At 40.2% G+C, this 20,770-nt stretch overlaps 1 protein-coding gene across 4 annotated transcripts in view; it reads left to right on the top strand.

Moving 5' to 3' along the window:
• Positions 1 to 20,770, top strand: part of ryk (receptor like tyrosine kinase) — a 408,854-nt gene that overhangs the window by 323,081 nt on the left and 65,003 nt on the right. The gene's annotated exons all lie outside the window — the stretch shown is intronic.

The raw sequence follows: 20,770 nt of genomic DNA, 5'->3' as shown, positions 1-20,770 counted from the left end.
CCACCCTGGCACATAATATTCTGTGCGTGTGTGTTTGTGGGGTGGAGGGGCGGCGGAGCTGCCTCTGACATCCCCCCTAAACTTTTCTCCAATCACTTTAAAATGATGTCCTCTCATATTGGCAATAGCCACTTACAAAAAAGGTTGCCCACTACATTTATGCCACTCATAATCCTCTATGATTTCACCTCTAATTCTCCTTCATGTATAGTTGAATGATAATTTATCTTGAATGATCTTGGACATTCAAACCACAATAGGATTTATTGAGTGAATGGAAGGGCCCTGACAAATATTGTGGAACAGAAGGAGCTGTGAGTACAAATGCTGAAAGGGGCCAGGGTGGTGAAGAAAGTGCTTAGCATGGTGGCCTTCGTCAGTCATGGCATCAAGTAGGGACGTTATAATTGCAGTTATATAAGTTGTTGATGAGACTGCACTTGTGTACCAATTTGGTCACTTTGCAAGAGAGATTTCTGAGGATGCTGTCTGGACTATAGAGCCTGGGGTAGGGAGAGTTTGGCTGCCCTGGATCTTTTACTCCTAGAATGCAGGAGAACGATGATTGATTTTATAAAATCTCGAGGGGTATGGATAAGGTTGAGAGTCATTGTCTTTCCCCAAGGGTGAGAGAGTCCAAACGGATATAACATAAGATTTAAGAGAGACCTGAGAGGTAAAATCTTTACACAGAGGGTGGTGAGTAACTAAAATGAACGGCCATAGGAAGTGGTTGAGGTGGCTATAGTTACAACATTTCAGAAGTATTTGGATAGGTATATGGAGGGGAGGGGAGGGGAGGGGCTTAAAGGGCTATGGGATGAGCAAGACCAACTGGAGCTAGCAGAAAGGATGCTGTAGTTAGCGTCGATTAGTTGGGCCCAAGAGGCTGTTTCTGTGTTTTGGTTATTACAATGATGTATATGTTTAATACATGAATTGATCTAGTGTGGAAATGTTGCATTGGCTGGGATGGGATGTATTGAAGTTTAGAAGAGTGAGAGATCACTTGATTGGGCACAGAATCCAGTGGGGTTTTGACAGGGTGGGCATGGAGATCATGTTTGCACTTGTGTTTGAAGAATCTAGAAAAATGAAAATTTAAAAATCTAGAAAAATAAGTCCCCTTTAAGATGGAGCCTAAATATTTTCTGTGAGGGTTATGAATCTTTGAAATTTCTTCAAAGGGTGGTGCATTCTGATCCTATGAATATTTTTAAAACAATAGATAAATTCTTGAAAAATAAGTTGGTGAAAGATTACTATAGGAATGCAGAATTGAAATTAAATGATCTCATTGAATGCCAGAGCACACTTTGGTTAGGCATTGGGGAGGAAAGTGGCTTATTTCTGCTCTAGAGTCATCCGTTCCTAACCCTGTATCCATAGTTGTTGTCACCTAGTTCAAAGTCAGGGCAACCAGCTTGACAATATCCATACTGCAGCAGTGTGGTGTTTGAGGGTTAGTTACAATGTTAGTACCCTTTCTGTGCACAAAGTGAATTGCTGAATGCTCTTGCTCCAGTTATAAAATTACATTTGCTTATTCCAAATGTTCAGTTGTTTCTTTTCACATTCGTTCTATCAAACGCTTTCAAACAAATCATCTGGATTGCACATGAATCTTTAAATGTAAGAAATACAAGCCAGGTATGTGCTGCCATACTCATAATTTAATTCCTTAAGCTCTGTTTTTAATCTCAGAAAACATGTACATTGGATTCCTGTTAGATGGGTCATCAGTTAATCGGGACAGCCGCTTCTTTGGGACAACTCTTAAAGAACAAAAACTAATCAAGAAAATAGCCTGGATTCCCTTTGTTTATTTGGAACACTGTGCTGCTTAATTAGGGCCAAAGACTTGCTGAACAGTTTCTCAGCGTCAATCGCGTTCACTATATGGTACTTCGAGCGGTTCTTAAATAGCACCGGTAGCGAGTGTTTCTGTCAAAATCAGTGATTTTGTCATTGATAGTTGGTGAGAAAGAAGCAGTAAGACAATTCAGATCTGTTTGCTCACTAAGCATTCAGGTCTAGAGATGCCTGTAACAGTCGGGAGTGAAAATGAAACAAAATTACTACTTCAACAAGTTAGGAACTATGTAGAATTTGAAGGTCAATGATTATCTTGAATGTTACAATGAAAATGAAGATTTGGAAGATGCAATCATCAAAAGCATAGTATGAAGGCAGTCCATTATCTGCACTAGGTGTCTGCTGATTTTGTTCATTTACAGTCAGAGGAACATGGCAACGTTCAGTGGATAAATCCCTCATCAAAAACTATTAGGAACTAATTATAGTTTTGTAGTACTGTAGTAGTATTGGTAGTGTTCAAGTCTGTTCTGTATTTCATTTAAGTACATAATTTGTTACTCAGTTTGTCTTTACAACTTTTAAACTATTTAGATGAAACTTCAGCAAGTTGGAGTACCCTCTTAATTGAGCCAAAATGTACTGGTCGCAATGTATCCCATTTAACTGGAATCTATTGGACCTCTACAAATGGGATTTCAACTTACAAACTCATTTGGAAAGTTTAAGGTTTAAGCACTCGTGCTGATTTTAATACAAGCTGTTAAGACAGCAGCAGTAGATATGGAAAGGAACTGCTTTCTCTAACATCAAAGGAAAACAGCCATAGCATTCTATGATGACCTTCCTACAGTAGCCAATTCACAAAATAAACAAAAATCATGACTTCTATGCTTACAATTTTTCCCATGTTGGCTTTTTCAGCTTTCAATGTGACACACAAAGCAGGATAAAGAAATCACCTTCAGGAAGAGTGCATATTGAAAGAGGAAATAGAACAGATTAATGTGTGATTAAGGAGCTGCTCCAGGACAAAGGGCTTCAGGTTTCTGGATCATTATAATCTCTTTTGGAATAGGTGGCACTGTACCCAAAGGATCAGTTGCATCTGAACTGGAGAGGCTTCCATACCTTTGCAGGGAGATTTGCTAGTTCTGCTTAGGAGGGTTTAAACATGAGTCAGATGTTGGAATCCAAATAATAATGCAATAAGTGGGGAAGCTGACTCGTATGTAGAAAATACAGCATGTTCAGTGGGAAGAACTGGTAAAATGGCTGAGCTGAATGATCCAATCAGAATCAGAATCAGGTTTATTATCACTGGCATGTGACATGAAATTTGTTAACTTAGCATTAGCAGTTCAATGGAATACATAATCTAGCAGAGAAGAAATATATAATAATAATAATAAATAAAGGTAATAATAAACAAGTAAATCAATTACATATATTGAATAGATTTTTAAAAACATGCAAAAACAGAAATACTGTATATTTAAAAAAAAGTGAGGTAGTATCTAAAGATTCAATGTCCATTTAGGAATCGGATGGCAGAGGGGAAGAAGCTGTTCCTGAATCACTGAGTGTGTGCCTTCAGGCTTCTGTACCTCGTACCTGATGGTAACAGTGAGAAAAGGGCATGCCCTGGGTGCTGGAGGTCCTAAATAATGGACGCTGCCTTTCTGAGACACCACTCCCTGAAGATGTCCTGGGTACTTTGTAGGCTAGTACCCAAGATGAAGCTGACTAGATTTACAACCTTCTGCAGCTTCTTTTAGTTTTGTGCAGTAGCCCCTCCATACCAGACAGTGATGCAGCCTGTCAGAATGCTCTCCACAGTACATCTATAGACGTTTTTGAGTGTATTTGTTGACATGCCAAATCTCTTCAAACTCCTAATAAAGTACAGCTGCTGTCTTGCCTTCTTTATGACTACATCGATATGTTGGGACCAGGTTAGATCCTCAGAGATCTTAACACCCAGGATCTTGAAGCTGCTCACTCACGCCACTTCTGATCGCTCTATGAGGATTGGTATGTGTTCTTTCGTCTTACCCTTCCTGAAGTCCACAATTAACTCTTTCATCTTACTGATGCTGAGTACCAGGTTGTTGCTGCAGCACCACTCCACTAGTTGGCATATCTCAATCTTGTATGCCCTCTCGTCACCACCTGAGATTCTACCAGTAATGGTTGTATCGTCAGCAAATTTATAGATTGCATTTGACCTGTGCCTAGCCACACAGTCATGTGTATATAGAGAGTAGAGAAGTGGGCTAAGCACACACCCCTGAGGTGCGCCAGTGTTGATTGTCAGTGAGGAGGATATGTTATCAGCAATCCGGTTAGGAAGTCGAGGATCCAATTGCAGAGGGAAGTACAGAGGTCCAGGTTCTGCAACTTCTCAATCAGGATTGTGGGAACGATGGTATTAAATGCTGAGCTATAGTTGATGAACAGCATCCTGATGTAGGTGTTTGTGTTGTCCAGTTGGTCTAAAGCCATGTGGAGAGCCTTTGAGATTGCATCTGCTGTTGACCTATTGTGGCGATAGGTGAATTGCAATGGGTCCAGGTCCTTGCTGAGGCAGGAGTTCAGTCTAGTCATGACAAAACCTCTCAAAACATTTCATCACTGTTGATGTGAGTGCTACCGAGCAATTGCCATTAAGGCAGCCTGCATTATTCTTCTTAGGCACTGGTATAACTGTTGCCTTTCTGAAGCAAGTTGGAACTTCCACCCGTAGCAGTGAGAGGTTGAAAATGTCCTTGAATACTCCTGTTAGTTAGTTGGCACAGGTCTTCAGAACCTTACCAGTTAGTCCATCGGGATCTTCCGCCTTGCGAGGGTTCACTCCCTTTAAAGACAGTCTGACATCGGTCTCTGAGACGGAGATCACAGGGTCATCAGGTGCAGCAGTGATCTTCACAGCTGTAGTTGTGTTCTCCCTTTCAAAGCGTGCATAGAAGTTATTGAGTTCATCTAGTAGTGAAGCATCATTTTGTAGGAAGTAATGTCTTGCAGACCCTGCCAGAGTTGCCAATGTCACCTCCAACCTCATTCGAAATTGTTTCTTTGCCCTTGAAATAGCCCTCCACAAATCATACCTGGTTTTCTGTTACAGGCCTGGGTTGCCAGACTTGAATGCCACAGATCAAGCCTTCAGTAGATGACATACCTCCTGATTCATCCACGGCTTTTGGTTTGGGAATGTACACGTAAGCCTTTGTGGGCACACACTCATCCAAACAGCTTTTAATGAAGTCAGTAACAACTACAGCATACTCATCCGGGTTCGAAGATGAATCCCTAAATACAGTCCAGTCCACCGATTCAAAGCAGTTCTGTAGGCCCTCTTGTGCTTCCCTTGTCCACACCTTCTTGGTCCTCACTACTGGTGCTGCAGTCTTCATTCTCTACCTATACTCAAGGAGTAGAAGTACAGCCAGGTGATCAGACTTCCCAAAGTGAGGGCGTGGAATAGCACGGTAGGCATTCTTGATGGTGGTGTAGCAATGGTCCAGTGTGTTGTTTCCTCTGGTATTGCAAGTGATCTGTTGATGGTAATTGCTTAGTGATTTTTTTCAGACTGGCCTGGTTAATCAGCAGGTGGAATTGTTGCAATCATGGTAAAATGACTGAGGGTCAGTCAGCTCAATATTCCAGGGTATAGAGGCTTCGAGTGAAAGTGGGATGGGAGGGGGTTGCAAACTGGGAGGCACACTTCACTGCTAATCCGAGAGTGTTGAACTTGGAGAAAATCCAGGGTGGGTTCGGCCTATGATGCTTTATAAGTAGTACACAGAAAAGAAAGCGTTGATCACTGTTATAGGTTATGTGTAAGCCTCCTAATAGTTTTTGGGAATTGGAAAAACAGATATCATGGCAGATCACAGTGGGATGTAAAGTGAATAGAGCTGTAGTTCTGGAGGATTTTACATTTTCCAACATTGAGGGGAATTGAGCATAGAGCACAGAACACGACAGCACAGTACAGGCCTTTCAGACCACAATATTGTGCCAACCTTTTAACCTACCCTAAGATCAATCTAATCCTTCCCTCCTACAAAGTCCTCATCTGTGTGCATATCCAAGAATTTCTAAAGTGTCCATAATGTATCTCCCGCTGTCACAGGCCCTGGGAGGACGTTCCATACACGTAAAAAGATCTATCTTTGACTTCCCCGCTCCCCATACTGTGCTCCAATCACCTTAAAATAATGTCCCCGTGGTGTTAGCCTAGGTAAAATGTCTCTGGCTATCCATTCCATCTTTGCCTCTTGTCATCTTCTGAACCTCCATCAAGCTGCCTCTCACCTTTTGTTTGAAAGAGGAACGTCCCAGCTTGCTCAATCTATCTTCAAAAGACATGTTCTCTAATCCAGACAACATCTGGTATATCTCTTTGTCTAAACTTGTATATTCTTCCTATAATGAGGCAAACAGAACTAAACACAATATTGCAAGTGTGGTCTAACCAAAGTTTTATAGAGCTATAAACTTGCCTTGCGGCTCTTGAACTCAACCCATGACTGCTGAAGGGCAACACACCCTATGCGTTCTAAACCACCCTATCAATTTTCACAGCAATTTGAGGGAATGTGTACCTTATGATCCATCAGTTCCTCCATACTGCTAAGAATCATGCCATTAATCATCTATTCTGCTTTCAAATTTGACATCCCATACCAGCTCAATACTTCAAATGATGCCTTATCAGTGCTTTATAAAGTCTCAACATTACATCCTTGCTTTTATATTCTAGGCCTCTTGAAATTAATGCTGACATTGTCACCTATACTGTAAGGCGTTGTGCTAACCACTGCACAGGATCAGGAAAGCAAAGAGGGGGGGATAAGACAAAAGCATCTGCAATTAAAATAAATTTAAATTCAGGGTTAATTAATCCTTCATTAGTCTCTTGTTCCTGATGTATTTAATGAAACAAGAAGAGGCTAAAGACAGCAAAAGAAAAGGATGTGGAAGCAGAAAATATGGGTGAGTTTCTTAATGGATAAGTTCAAGTGCGAACTACTCTGGATATCTTTTTTTCCCTACTGTTTTTGAGCGGTTTGATGCAGACTGGGACACTTCAACGAAGAATGACCCTGCGGCCTGCATTGGCTAGCGGTGCGGCACTGAACCTAACTAAACTAATACTGCTGCTTTGATGTTTGATATTCTATGTGTTGTTCACTCGCTTTTGCCATTTGTGCAATTTTTTTCCCCACATTGAATGTTTGATGTTTTCTCAAATGGGTTCCATAGTGTTTCTTTGTTTCATGGCTGCCTGCAGGAGGATGAATCTCAGAGTTGTGTTCTGTATCTATACTTTGATAATAAATGCACAGTTTGTTGTCATCTCACTACACATATACAACCAAATGAAGCAACATTCCTCCAGTCCACAGTGCACCCCCAACACAGCACATAAATCAAAACATCATCCTAAATAAGTTGATGAAACATAATTAAGAAGTATGTAGTGCACAGCACAGGTAATGAGCTCGATGTCCTAGTGATGAGACCTTGCTGGTGACCGAGGTATTCATTAGTCTCCCAGTCTGAGGAAAGAAGCTTTTATCCAGTCTGACAGTCCTAGTCCTGATGCTTTTGTACCTCCTTCCTGCAATAGTAGGTCAAAGAGATTGTGGGATGGATTGTAGGGATCACCAGCGTGGCAGCATGGTAGCAGTACAGTACTGGAGACAGGGTTCAGTTCCCGCTGCTGCCTGTGAGGAGCTTATATGTGTTTCCTATGACCACGTGTGTTTCCTCCAGATGTTCTGGTTTCTTCCCACAGTCCAAAGACGCAGTTTGGTAGGTTAACTGGTTATTGTAAATTGTCCTGTGAATAGTACTCCACGCTGTAGCTCAATAAATAAATAATTTTTTAAATATCACAAATAAGGAAGAGGGAGTCCCCAGTGTTACCCTCAGCAGTATTTACTATCTTCTGAAGGCTCTTGTGGCCCAATGCCTTTCAGTGTTCCATACCATACAATAATGCAGCCAGACAGGACGCTCTCAATTGTACTCCTGTAGAAAGTTATAAGAATGGGGGCAGGGAACCTTAAACACCTCAGTCTCCTCAGAAAGTGTAGGTGCTGCTGTGTCTTCTTAACTAGTGAGGAGGCATTGTGGGTCTAGGTTGGATCATCTATTATGATCAAAGAACTACCAAAGTTCTTTCTACCAAAGAACTTTATACTCTTCACTCACTCCACTGCAGTCATTGATGTGCAATGGAGAGTGGTCGACCTGTGCCTTCCTGAAGTCCACAATCATTGTTCTCAACATTGAGACTCAGGTTGTTGTTCTATCCCCATCTGGTAAACCTCCTACTTGTTCTCTGTATGCCGACTCACCGTTGCTGCTGAGACCAACCACTAGTATCATCAGCAAACTTGGTGATACTGTTTGAGCTGGATCTGACAGTGTAGTCATGAGTCAGCAGTGTGATTGAACAGCCCTGGGGGCACCAGTACTCAGTGTAATGGAGCTTGAAATATTGCTGCTAACTTGGTCTGACTGGAATCTTTTCATCAAGAAGTCCGGTATCGAGTTATAGAGAGGGGTGTTGAGTCCCAACAAGGGCGGTTCACCCACCAGCCTCTAAGAGAGGATTGTGTTAAATGCCAAGCTGAAGTCAATGAGCAATATCCTGGCCAATGACGTAGATAGGACAAAGGAAGAGGTCCTGAAGTGAGATTTCCAGGAGTTAGGAAGGAAGCCGAGAAGCAGGACCTCCAGGGTAGTAATCTCGGGATTGCTACCTGTGCCACTTGCTAGCGAGGGCAAGAATAGTAGGATCAGGCAGATGAATGTGTGGCTGAAAGACTGGTGCAGGGGGCAGGGCTTCATATTCTTGGATAATTGAGATCTCTTATGGGGGAAGTATGACCTGTTCAAAAAGGACAGGTTACACCTGAACCTGAAGGGGACCAATATCCTGGTGGGAAAGTTTAGTAGAGCTGTTAGGGAGGGTTTAAACTAATTTGGCAGGGGGATGGGAACCGGAATGACAGAGCGGAGGAAGGGGAAAACAGAAATAAATCTAAGATAGTGAGCAGTAAAGATGTCAGGAAAGACAGGCAGGTGATGGGGCAGATTTGTAGCCATTGCGATGAGTTGCAGTGCAATAAAGTTGCAGTGAAATCAAAGCGAACAGTACCAAATACTGGTCTTAAAGTGTTATACTTAAATGCACGCAGCATAAGGAATAAGGTGGATGATCTTGTTGTACAGCTACAGATTGGCAGGTATGATATTGTGGCCATCACTGAGACCTGGCTAAAGGATGCATGTCTCTGGGAGTTGATCGTCCAAGGATGCACGGTGTATCGGAAGGATAGGAAGATAGGCAGATGGGGAGGCGTGGCTTTATTGGTAAGAAATGATATTAGATCACTAGAAAGAGGTGATATAGGATCGGAAGGTGCAGAACCTTTATGAGTTGAGCTAAGAAATTGCAAGGGTAAAAGGACCCTGATGGCAGTTATTTATAGGCCTCCAAACAGCTGCAGGGATGTGGACTACAAATTACAACAGGAAATAGAAAAGGCTTGTCAGAAGGGTAGTGTTATGATAATTGTGGGGGGTTTTAACATGAGAGCGGATTGGGAAAATCAGGTCGGCACTGGATCTCAAGAGAGAGAATTTGTAGAATGTCTGTGAGGTGGCTTTTTGCCTTTAAATCTTTTATTGAGTAAGTATACAAAAAAGGTAAGCCATATAAACATTAATACAATGTTAAAGTATAATAAAATTCCAAAAGATAACAATACCAAAAAGAAAATACTACAAACAATGTAATTTAAGCATAAGAAACCAAGATAACATAATAGTATACTAGATTTTATATATATCAATGGAAAAAAAAAGAAAAAAAAACCCCAAAAAAAAACCCACCGTGCAACTAACTAAAAGCAAAGCAAAGCAATGGGCTAACTTGAAACCAAACAGAGTTAAACTTAAAATCACGTCCTCAATCCCGACCTCCATTAAAACAGTGAAGAAAAAACAAGAAGGGTAAATATTACATTAAATGAAAATATCGAATAAAAGGTCCCCAAATCTGTTCAAATTTAAATGAAGAATCATAAAGGTTACTTCTAATTTTCTCCAGATTCAAACATAAAATCGTCTGAGAAAACCAAAAAAAGGTAGTTGGAGCATTAAGCTCTTTCCAATGTTGTAAAATACATCTTTTCGCCATTAAAGTAAGAAATGCAATCATTCTACGGGCTGAAGGGGAAAGATTACTAGAAATTTTAGGTAGTCCAAAGATAGCAGTAATAGGGTGAGGAGAGATATCTATATTTAATACCTTAGAAATAATATTGAAAATATCTCTCCAAAAAGTTTCCAAAGTAGGGCAAGACCAAAACATATGAGTTAAAGAGGCTATCTGCCCCGAACATCTATCACAGAAAGGATTAATATGCGAGTAAAAACGCGCTAACTTATCTTTGGACATATGTGCTCTATGAACCACTTTAAATTGAATTAGGGAATGTTTAGCACAAATAGAGGAAGTATTAACTAATTGTAAAATCTGCCCCCAATCATCCACAGAAATGGTAAGCCCCAATTCCTGTTCCCAATCTACCCTAATCTTATCAAATGGAGCTTTCCTAAGTTTCATAATAATATTATAAATCATAGCCGATGCACCTTTCTGACATGGATTAAGGTTAATTATCGAATCTAAAATATATATAGGAGGAAGCATTGGAAAGGAAGAAAGTATAGTACTTAGGAAATTTCTAACTTGTAAATATCTAAAAAAATGTATTCTTGATAAGTTATATTTATTAGATAATTGTTCAAAAGACATAAGGGAACCATCTAAAAATAAATCCAAAAACCGTAAAATACCCTTAGTCTTCCAAGTTTGAAAAGCGCGATCCGTAAAAGAGGGAGGAAAAAATATGTTACCTAAAATAGGAATCGCTAACCCGAATTGATTAAGATCAAAAAATTTTCTGAATTGAAACCAAATGCGCAAAGCATATTTAACTATCGGGTTAGAGACCTGCTTAAGACGTTTCGAATCAAAAGGAAGAGAGGAACCTAAAATAGAACCAAGTGTATAACCCTGAACAGATTGTAATTCCAATGCTACCCATTTAGGAATAGATAGTATGTCCCGGTCAAGTAACCAAAATTTCATATGTCGAATATTAATAGCCCAATAATAAAATCTAAAGTTAGGTAATGCTAAACCTCCATCTCTCTTAGCTTTCTGTAAATGTATTTTACCCAGTCTCGGATTCTTATTCTGCCAAATAAATGAAGAAATTTTAGAGTCAACTTTATCAAAAAAAGATTTAGGAACGAAAATTGGTAATGCCTGAAACACATATAAAAATTTTGGCAAAAAAAACATCTTAACTGCATTAATACGACCAATCAAAGTTAAATATAAGGGAAACCATTTAGATGAAAGTTGAGTAATATGGTCTATTAATGGTAAAAAGTTAGTCTTAAATAAATCTTTATGTTTACAAGTAATTTTAATCCCAAGATATGAAAAGTAATTATTAATCAATTTAAATGGAAATTTATAATATAAGGGAAGATGTTTATTAATCGGAAAAAGTTCACTCTTACTAAGATTTAATTTATAACCTGAGAAAAGACCAAATTGTGCTAATAACTCTAAAACAGCAGGAATGGATCTCTCAGGATTAGAAATATATAAAAGTAAATCATCAGCATAGAGTGATAATTTATGGGACTTTAATCCCCGAGTTATCCCAGAAATATTTGAAGATTCTCGAATAGCAATTGCAAGAGGTTCTAATGCAATATCAAATAATAGGGGACTAAGAGGACAGCCTTGTCGAGTACCACGAAAGAGAGGAAAAAAAGGTGAGTTTAAGGAGTTAGTACGAACCGAGGCTACAGGGGAGTGATATAACAGTTTAATCCAGGATATAAATTTCAAGCTAAAATTAAACATTTCAAGCACCTTAAATAAATAAGGCCATTCTACTCTATCAAAAGCTTTCTCGGCATCTAGAGAAATAACACACTCAGGAACATTTTGTGAGGGAGTATAAACGATATTTAACAATGTACGAATATTATAAAAAGAGTAACGACCTTTAATAAAACCCGTTTGGTCTTCCGAAATAATAGAAGGGAGTACTTTTTCTAGTCTATTTGCTAATAACTTAGAAAAAACTTTAGAATCAACATTTAATAAAGATATTGGTCTATAAGATGCACATTGAGCAGGGTCTTTATCCTTCTTTAGTATTAAAGAAATTGATGCTCTATTAAAAGATTCCGGAAGTTTACCAAGTTTCAAAGAAGCCTCAAAAACCTTATAGAGCCAAGGAATCAATAAAGAAGCAAAACATTTATAAAATTCAACGGTAAACCCATCAGGGCCAGGAGCTTTCCCCAGATTCATAGAAAAAATAACATTCTTAATCTCATCCATTGTAATGGAAGTATCTAATAAAGAAGACATATCCTGTGAAATCAGAGGGAAGTCTAACTTATCTAAAAAATCATTCATATATTTAGAATCTCGAGGAGACTCTGATTGATATAAAGAAGAATAAAAATCACAAAAGGTTTGATTAATCCCCACATGATCCAATATCAATCGATCATTTTGGTTATAAATCTGATTGATTTGAGATTTAACATAATTAGATTTCAATTGATTAGCCAGCAGCTTGCCAATTTTATCACTGTGAACATAAAAATCACTTCTTGTTTTCTTTAATTGGTTTACAATCGAGGACGAGAGTAGTAAACTGTGTTCCATTTGAAGTTCAGTTCTTTGTTTGTATAGCTCCTCAGAAGGAGCCATAACATATTTCTTATCAATTTCTTTAATCTTGTCCACAATTACCATCTCCTCCTGCTTCTGTTTCTTCCTCAAAGCAACGGAATACGAAATAATCTGACCCCGAATATAGGCTTTAAAAGTGTCCCAAAGAGTGTTAACCGAAATATCTTCTGTATGGTTAATTGTAAAAAAAAGCTCAATCTGTTCATTCATAAAATTAACAAAGTCCGAGTCCTGAAGCAACAGCGAATTAAAACGCCATTGTCTATTGTTTGGTATATTGGCCATAATTTTAATAGAAAGCTTAAGTGGAGCATGATCCGAAATGGTTATAGAATCATAATCACATTTAATCACTGAAGGAATGAGACGAGAATCAATGAAAAAATAATCAATTCTTGAATAGGAATGATGAACATGTGAAAAGAAGGAAAAATCTTTTTCCTGAGGATGCAGAAAACGCCAAATGTCCGTCGACCCAGAATCAGAAAGGAAAAAATTAATCAAATTTGCAGATTTATTAGGTAAAGTCCGTAAAGGAGCCGAACGGTCCAAAGCTGGAGATAAACAGGTATTAAGATCTCCGCCCCAAATCAATGAAAACTCGTTCAAATTCGGAAACTGATCAAACAATGATTTATAAAATTCCGGACAATCCATATTAGGAGCATAAACATTAACCAAAACTACTTTTTTATTAAATAATAAACCACTAACCAATAAAAATCTACCATTCGGATCAGAGATAATATCCTGTTGTATAAAAGTAACTGAGGAGTCTATAAAAATAGAGACGCCTCGAATCTTAGCATTGGAGTTCGAATGAAATTGTTGTCCCTTCCAGAATTTGAAAAAACGTAGTCTGTCCCCCCTCCGTACATGGGTCTCTTGTAAAAATAAAATTTGTGCTTTAAGTCTCCGGAACACTTTAAAAACTTTTTTCCTTTTAATAGGATGATTAAGACCATTAGTATTCCAGGAGACAAAATTAATAATAGACTCCATAAATCCTAAAGTCAACCCATAACAAGGAGGATTGACAATAGGCGCGACCCACAAACCCGGAGGGGAAACAGAACATACAAAAGATACCGGGGAAAAGGACGCAACCAATACTTCAATAATGTATATAGCCCAAAGAGAAACAAACTAAAACGTGAAGCCCCTCCCACCGCCCCCCACCCCAGGACCCCAAGGCGAAATCTAAAGCAGACCCGCCAGAAAGAAGCAAGCGCTAAAACTACCCCCATGACTTCCGGTATACGCTCCCTAAAAAAAAGGTATAAATATGAAAAGGATCAGCTAATTGTAAAACAGTAAAAAAATAAGTAAAAAAAAGTTAGCTCAATTAAAATACACACAGAACAGAACAAAAGCCGGAAAGTATATATTAAAAAAAAAACCACAATAAACCTCAAACTCATGAATAGACACAGCAACAAAAAAAATAGGATTATTAACATAAAATGATTATAAAAAGCAAAACAGAATAAAATTTAAAAAAAACTACAAAATTTAAGGCCGCACAGGAAATACGTAAGATGACAAAAGGGAAGTAACCACCCAGAATCCCCTGGGAAAAGAAAGAAATGACGCAGTTAAAAAGAAAGTTTAGCAGCCATATTAAGAAATCGAAAGTAAACTTTTCTGCCCAAATAGGGCACAGAAAAGTTAAAACCAACCAATTCACAGCCTCCGATCAACGGAGAAAATTAAAAAAAGGCAATTAAGATGTTGAAGATGAAAGTTGATCCAGATAACTCTGGGCATCCGATGGAGAATCAAAAAAACGAAGGGCTCCATCTAACATGCGAATCCTTAGACGTGCAGGGTACAGCAGCGCTGGTCTTAAATCCATCTTATAGAATTCCGACATCACGGATCTGTAACGGACCCGTTGGTCCCAGATTGGTTTACTGAAATCTTCCACGAATCGGAACTTAAGATCCGAAAAATCAATGAAACCTTTAGATCGAGCGAATCGAAACAGTCTCTCCTTGTCTTGAAAGTAATGAAAACGTAAGATAACATGCCTAGGTCTATCTGACCTAGACGAGTATGATGGAATTCTGTGAACACGATCCAGTAGCGGTGGTTGGTCAGGAAATACAGTAGGGAATGCATCTTTTAAAAGTTGGGAGAAATATTTCATAGGGTTGTTAGCTTCCACGGCTTCCCTGACGCCAATCATTCGTAAATTCTGCCGTCGCATTCTAGATTCCAAGTCAGAGTTTTTAAAAGTCAAAAAGTCAAGTTTCTTCTTCATTACATTAATTGTTTCTTCGACTTTCCCCATCTTAAGCTCACTTTGTTGCGCGGATTTTTGAAGACCAGATATAGCCGACTGATGTTCCGCAATACATGTTTGCATCTTATCAATTAAATCGGCAATTTTCTGGAACTTAGTTGAGATTTCCGTATGAATCAGGTCTTTAACAGAGCCCATAATTTCTGTACGAATCATCTCCCTAACAGAGGTTGAAATTTCCCTCTGAATTAACTCCGATATAGCTTTCAAAGTCACCGGTGATTCAGTCGGAGGGAGATCCGTAGCTTTCGGTTTAACCGGAGGTTTACCATCCTTGCCGTCTTTCCCGTTCTTAGACATAGCCGATCTCAGTATCATCCAATTGTCAGAGAATTCAGTTTAATTCAAAGTATTGTAAAAATTGATGCCTTAATAGTTAATTAAAGTATAGCTGACCATAGAGAGAAAAAACTCAGAGGTAATGGAGCGAGTCAAGAACGCGACTTCACTCCATGAGCGCTACCGGAAGTCCCCCCGAGGTGGCTTTTTAAAACAGCTTGTTGTTGAGCCCACTAGGGGCTCAGCTATACTGGATTGAGTATTATGTAATGAACCAGAGGTGATTAGAGAGATTGAGGTGAAGGAACCCGTAGGAGGCAGTGATCATAACATGTTTGAGTTCACTGTGACATTTGAAAAGGAGAAGCCGAAATCTGATGTGTCGGTATTTCAGTGGAGTAAAGGAAACTACAGTGGCATGAGAGAGGAACTGGCCAAAGTTGACTGGAAAGGGACACTGGTGGGAAGGACGGCAGAGCAGCAGTGGCTGGAGTTTATGCGAGAAGTGAGGAAGGTGCAAGACAGGTATATTCCAGAAAAGAAGAAATTTTCGAATGGAAAAAGGATGCAACCGTGGTTGACAAGAGAAGTCAAAGCCAAAGTTAAAGCAAAGGAGAGGGCATACAGGAAGCAAAAATTAGTGGGAAGACAGAGGATTGGGAAGTTTTTAAAACCTTACAAAAGGAAACTAAGAAGGTCATTAAGAGAGAAAAGATTAACTATGAAAGGAAGCTAGCAAATAATATCAAAGAGGATACTAAAAGCTTTTTCAAGTAGATAAAGAGTAAAAGACAGGTGAGAGTAGATATTGGACCAATAGAAAATGATGCTGGAGAAATTGTAATGGGAGATAAGGAGATGGCAGAGGAACTGAACGAGTATTTTTCATCAGTCTTCACTGAGGAAGGCATCAGCAGTATACCGGACACTCAAGGGTGGCAAGGAAGAGAAGTGTGCGCAGTCACAATTACGACAGAGAAAATACTCAGGAAGCTGAATAGTCTAAAGGTAGATAAATCTCCTAGACCAGATGGAATGTACCCGCGTGTTCTGAAGGAAGTAGCTGTGGAGATTGCGGAGGCATTAGCAATGATCTTTCAAAAGTCGATAGATTCTGGCATGGTTCCGGAGGACTGGAAGATTGCAAATGTCACTCCGCTATTTAAGAAGGGGGCAAGGAAGCAAAAAGGAAATTATAGACCTGTTAGCTTGACATTGGTGGTTGGGAAGTTGTTGGAGTCGATTGTCAAGGATGAGGTTACAGAGTACCTGGAGGCATATGACGAGATAGGCAGAACTCAGCATAGATTCCTTAAAGGAAAATCCTGCCTGACAAACCTATTACAATTTTTTGAGGAAATTACCAGTAGGCTAGACAAGGGAGATGCAGTGGATGTTGTATATTTGGATTTTCAGAAGGCCTTTGACAAGGTGCCACACATGAGGCTACTTAACAAGATAAATGCCCATGGAATTACGGGAAAGTTACATATGTGGATAGAGTGTTTGCCGATTGGCAGGAAACAGAGTGGGAATTAAGGGATCCTATTCTGGTAGGCTGCCGGTTACCAATGCTGTTCCACAGGGGTCCGTGTTGGGGCCACTTCTTTTTACATTGTACATCAACGATTTGCATTATGGAATAGATGGCTTTGTGGCTAAGTTTGCTGACAATACGAAGATAGGTGGAGGGGCCGGTAGTGCTGAGGAAACGGAGAGTCTGCAGAGAGACTTGGATAGATTAGAAGAATGGGCAGAGAAGTGGCAAATGAAGTACAATGTTGGAAAGTGTATGGTTATGCACTTTGGCAGAAGTAATAAACGGGCAGACTATTATTTAAATGGGGAAAGAATTCAAAGTTCTGAGAGGCAACGGGACTTGGGAGTCCTTGTACAGGATACCCTTAAGGTTAACCTCCAGGTTGAGACGGTAGTGAAGAAGGCGAATGCAATGTTGGCATTCATTTCTAGAGGAATAGAGTATAGGAGCAGGGATGTGATGTTGAGGCTCTATAAGGCGCTGGTGAGACCTCAGTTGGAGTACTGTGGGCAGTTTTGGTCTCCTTATTTAAGAAAGGATGTGCTGACATTGAAGAGGGTACAGGGAAGATTCACTAGAATGATTCCGGGAATGAGAGAGTTAACATATAAGGAACGTTTGTCCGCTCTTGGACTGTATTCCTTGGAGTTTCGAAGAATGAGGGGAGACCTGATAGAAACATTTCGAATGTTGAAAGGCATGGACAGAGTGGATGTGGCAAAGTTGTTTCCCATGATGGGGGAGTCTAGTACGAGAGGGCATGACTTAAGGATTGAAGAGCACCCATTCAGAACAGAAATGCGAAGAAATTTTTTTAGCCAGAGGGTGGTGAATCTATGGAATTTGTTTCCACGGGCAGCGGTGAAGGCCAAGTCATTGGGTGTATTTAAGGCAGAGAGTAATAGGTATCTGAGTAGCCAGGGCATCAAAGGTTATGGTGAAAAGGCGGGGGAGTGGGACTAAATGGGAGAATGGATCAGCTCATGATAAAATGGCGGAGCAGACTCGATGGGCCGAATGGCCGACTTCCGCTCCTTTCTCTTATGGTCTTATAAGGCATTGTTTTCTAAGTGGGCAGGACAGAATGCAGGGCCGAGGCTATGGCATCGTCAGTGGAGTGGTTTGAGTGGTAGGTGAACTAAAAAGAGTCCAATGTAGCTGGAAGATGGGATTTTATATGATTCATTACCAGCCACTCAAAGCACTTCTTGATTGTTGAAGTCAGTGCTCCTGGGCGGTTATTATTTAGGTCTGTTATTGTTCTTCTCTTAGGCACTGGAATGATGGTGGCTGCCTTGAATTGGACTGTTTCAGATATACAGTGGCATGCAAAAGTTTGGGCACCCCTGGTCAAAATTTCTGTTACTGTGAATAGCTAACTAAGTAAAAGACCTGATTTCCAAAAGGCATAAAGTTAAAGATGACACATTTCTTTGATATTTTAAGCAAGATTACTTTTTTATTTCCATCTTTTACAGTTTCAAAATAACAGGAAAGGAAAAGGGCCTGAAGCAAAAGTTTGGGCACCCTGCATGGTCAGTACTTAGTAATACCCCCTTTGGCAAGTATCACCCCCTTTGGCTTGTAAACGCTTTCTGTAGCCAGCTAAGAGTCTTTCAACTCTTGTCTGGGGGATTTTCGCCCATTCTTCCTTGCAAAAGGCTTCTGGTTCTGTGAGATTCTTGGGCTGTCTTGCATGCACTGCTCTTTTGAGGTCTATCCACAGATTTTTGATGATGTTTAGGTCAGGGGACTGTGAGGGCCATGGCGAAACCTTCAGCTTGTGCCTCTTGAGGTAGTCCATTGTGGATTTTGAGGTGTGTTTAGGATCATTATCCTGTTGTAGAAGCCATCCTCTTTTCATTTTCAGCTTTTTTACAGATGGTGTGATGTTTGCTTTCAGAATTTGCTGGTATTTAATTGAATTCATTCTTCCCTCTAGCAATGGAATGTTCCCCGTGCCACTGGCTGCAACACAAGCCCAAAGCATGATCGATCCACCCACGTGCTTAACAGTTGGAGAGGTGTTCTTTTCATGAAATTCTGCACCCTTTTTTCTCCAAACATACCTTTGCTCATTGTGGCCAGATACTTCTATTTTAACTTCATCAGTCCACAAGACTTGTTTCCAAAATGCATCAGGCTTGTTTAGATGTTCCTTTGCAAACCTCTGACGCTGAATTTTGTGGTGAGGATGCAGGAAAGGTTTTCTTCTGATGACTCTTCAATGAAGGTCATGTTTGTGCCGGTGTCGCTGCACAGTAGAATATTGTGCCACCACTCCAGAGTCTACTAAATCTTCCTGAAGGTCTTTTTCAGTCAAACGAGGGTTCTGATTTGCCTTTCCAGCAATCTTATGAGCAGTTCTCTCGGAAAGTTTTCTTGGTCTTCCAGACCTCAACTTGACCTCCACCGTTCCTGTTAACTGCCATTTCTTAATTACATTACGAACTGAGGAAATGGCTACCTGAAAACACTTTGCTGTCTTCTTATAGCCTTCTCCTGCATTCTCCTGCATTTATTTTAATTTTCAGAGTGCTAGGCAGCTGCTTAGAGGAGCCCATGGGTGCTGATTGTTGGGACAAGGTTTGAGGAGTCAGGGTATTTATAAAGCATTGAAATTTGCATCACCTGGCCTTTTCTAATATTGACTGTGAACAAGCCATAGCCTAACAAGCTAATTAAGGTCTGAGACCTTGGTAAAAGTTATCTGAGAGCTCAAATCCCTTGGGGTGCCCAAATTTTTGCATGGTGCTCCTTTTCTTTTTTTCACTCTAAAATTGTACAAAACAAAAATAATACACTAATCTTGCTCAAAATGTTGAAAGGAATGTTTAATCTTTAACTTTATGACTTTTGGAGATCAGTTCATCTTCTACTCACTTAACTACTCACAATAACAGAAATTTTGACCAGGGGTGCCCAAACTTTTGCATGCCACTGTATAAAAGATGCCTGCTAAGACCTCTATCGGCTAGACTGTATAGTCCCTCAGCAGCTGACCAGGTATGTTGTCCAGCTCCGCAGCTTTGAGTGTGTTTACCCTGGCTAGGATCTTCCTCACCTTGTCTGTGACCAGAGGGGATGCCTGTTCCTCAAGGGGAGATGGGGCTTTCTTTGATGTCGCATCATAAAATGCATCAGATCGTACATAGAAGGCATTCAGCCTATCAGTAAGGGAGGCGTCACTGTCATTAACCGACAGGGTGGATTTGTTATGGTTTGTATACCTTGCCACGTGGCCACGTGTCCCTGGTGTCACAAAGGTGTCTGTGAACTTTCTTTGGCTACTCACACTTTGCCTTCCTGGTGGCACAGGAGAGCGTGGCTCTTGCTAACTTTAGAGTCATCCTTTCCCTTTATCTGAAGGCAGATTGGAGGTTGGGGTGGTGTAAGCAGCAGTAAGTGGCAGTGAACTCTCTCAGTAAGTAGAGGGGCCTGCACTCACCTTTAAAGCCTGTCTGCAGTAGACCATGGGCCATTACTACCAAGGATGATACACAGACCTTTGTGGGTCTTGCTGGAAATCGTGGCACTTCCGTCGGCCCAAAAGATTAGTCCATCTAGCTGGATGGCCAAGTATGGAGTGGTTCCTGGAGCAACATTTCTATCAAGATGAGTATTTTACTGGTCTTCATAAAAGGTGGGGGGAGGTGATATTAACTTTGTACGTTTGTATTTAGATTGAAGTGTTTTAAATATTGGGGGAGGTAAGCACAACAAATGAGAGTTCAAACTAAGGGGTTTAGTATCTTTGGAAATGAAGAGCATGCTAACCCTAGATGCAATACATCCCAGGATGCTAAAAGAAGTTGTGGAAGTTCTGTTGATTGATTCTCCCTGTCTAAGGGAGTGTTTCCAGAAGAATGGGGGACTGCTAATACTGTTTGTAAACCAATTCCAGGTCACTGAAAAGCTGCATCTAGTGGGTTCCTCAGTGCTCAGTACTCAGTCTGACTTTTGTGAAATAAACAAGCATCAGTCCCACCATATTTTAGTCTATGTATCTGAGAATGCA

Source organism: Mobula hypostoma, chromosome 4 (genome assembly GCF_963921235.1).
Source record: "Mobula hypostoma chromosome 4, sMobHyp1.1, whole genome shotgun sequence".
Classification (NCBI taxonomy): domain Eukaryota; kingdom Metazoa; phylum Chordata; class Chondrichthyes; order Myliobatiformes; family Myliobatidae; genus Mobula; species Mobula hypostoma.
The sequence above is the reverse complement of the archived record's forward strand: the minus strand, read 5'-3'. Positions and strand labels throughout refer to the sequence as shown.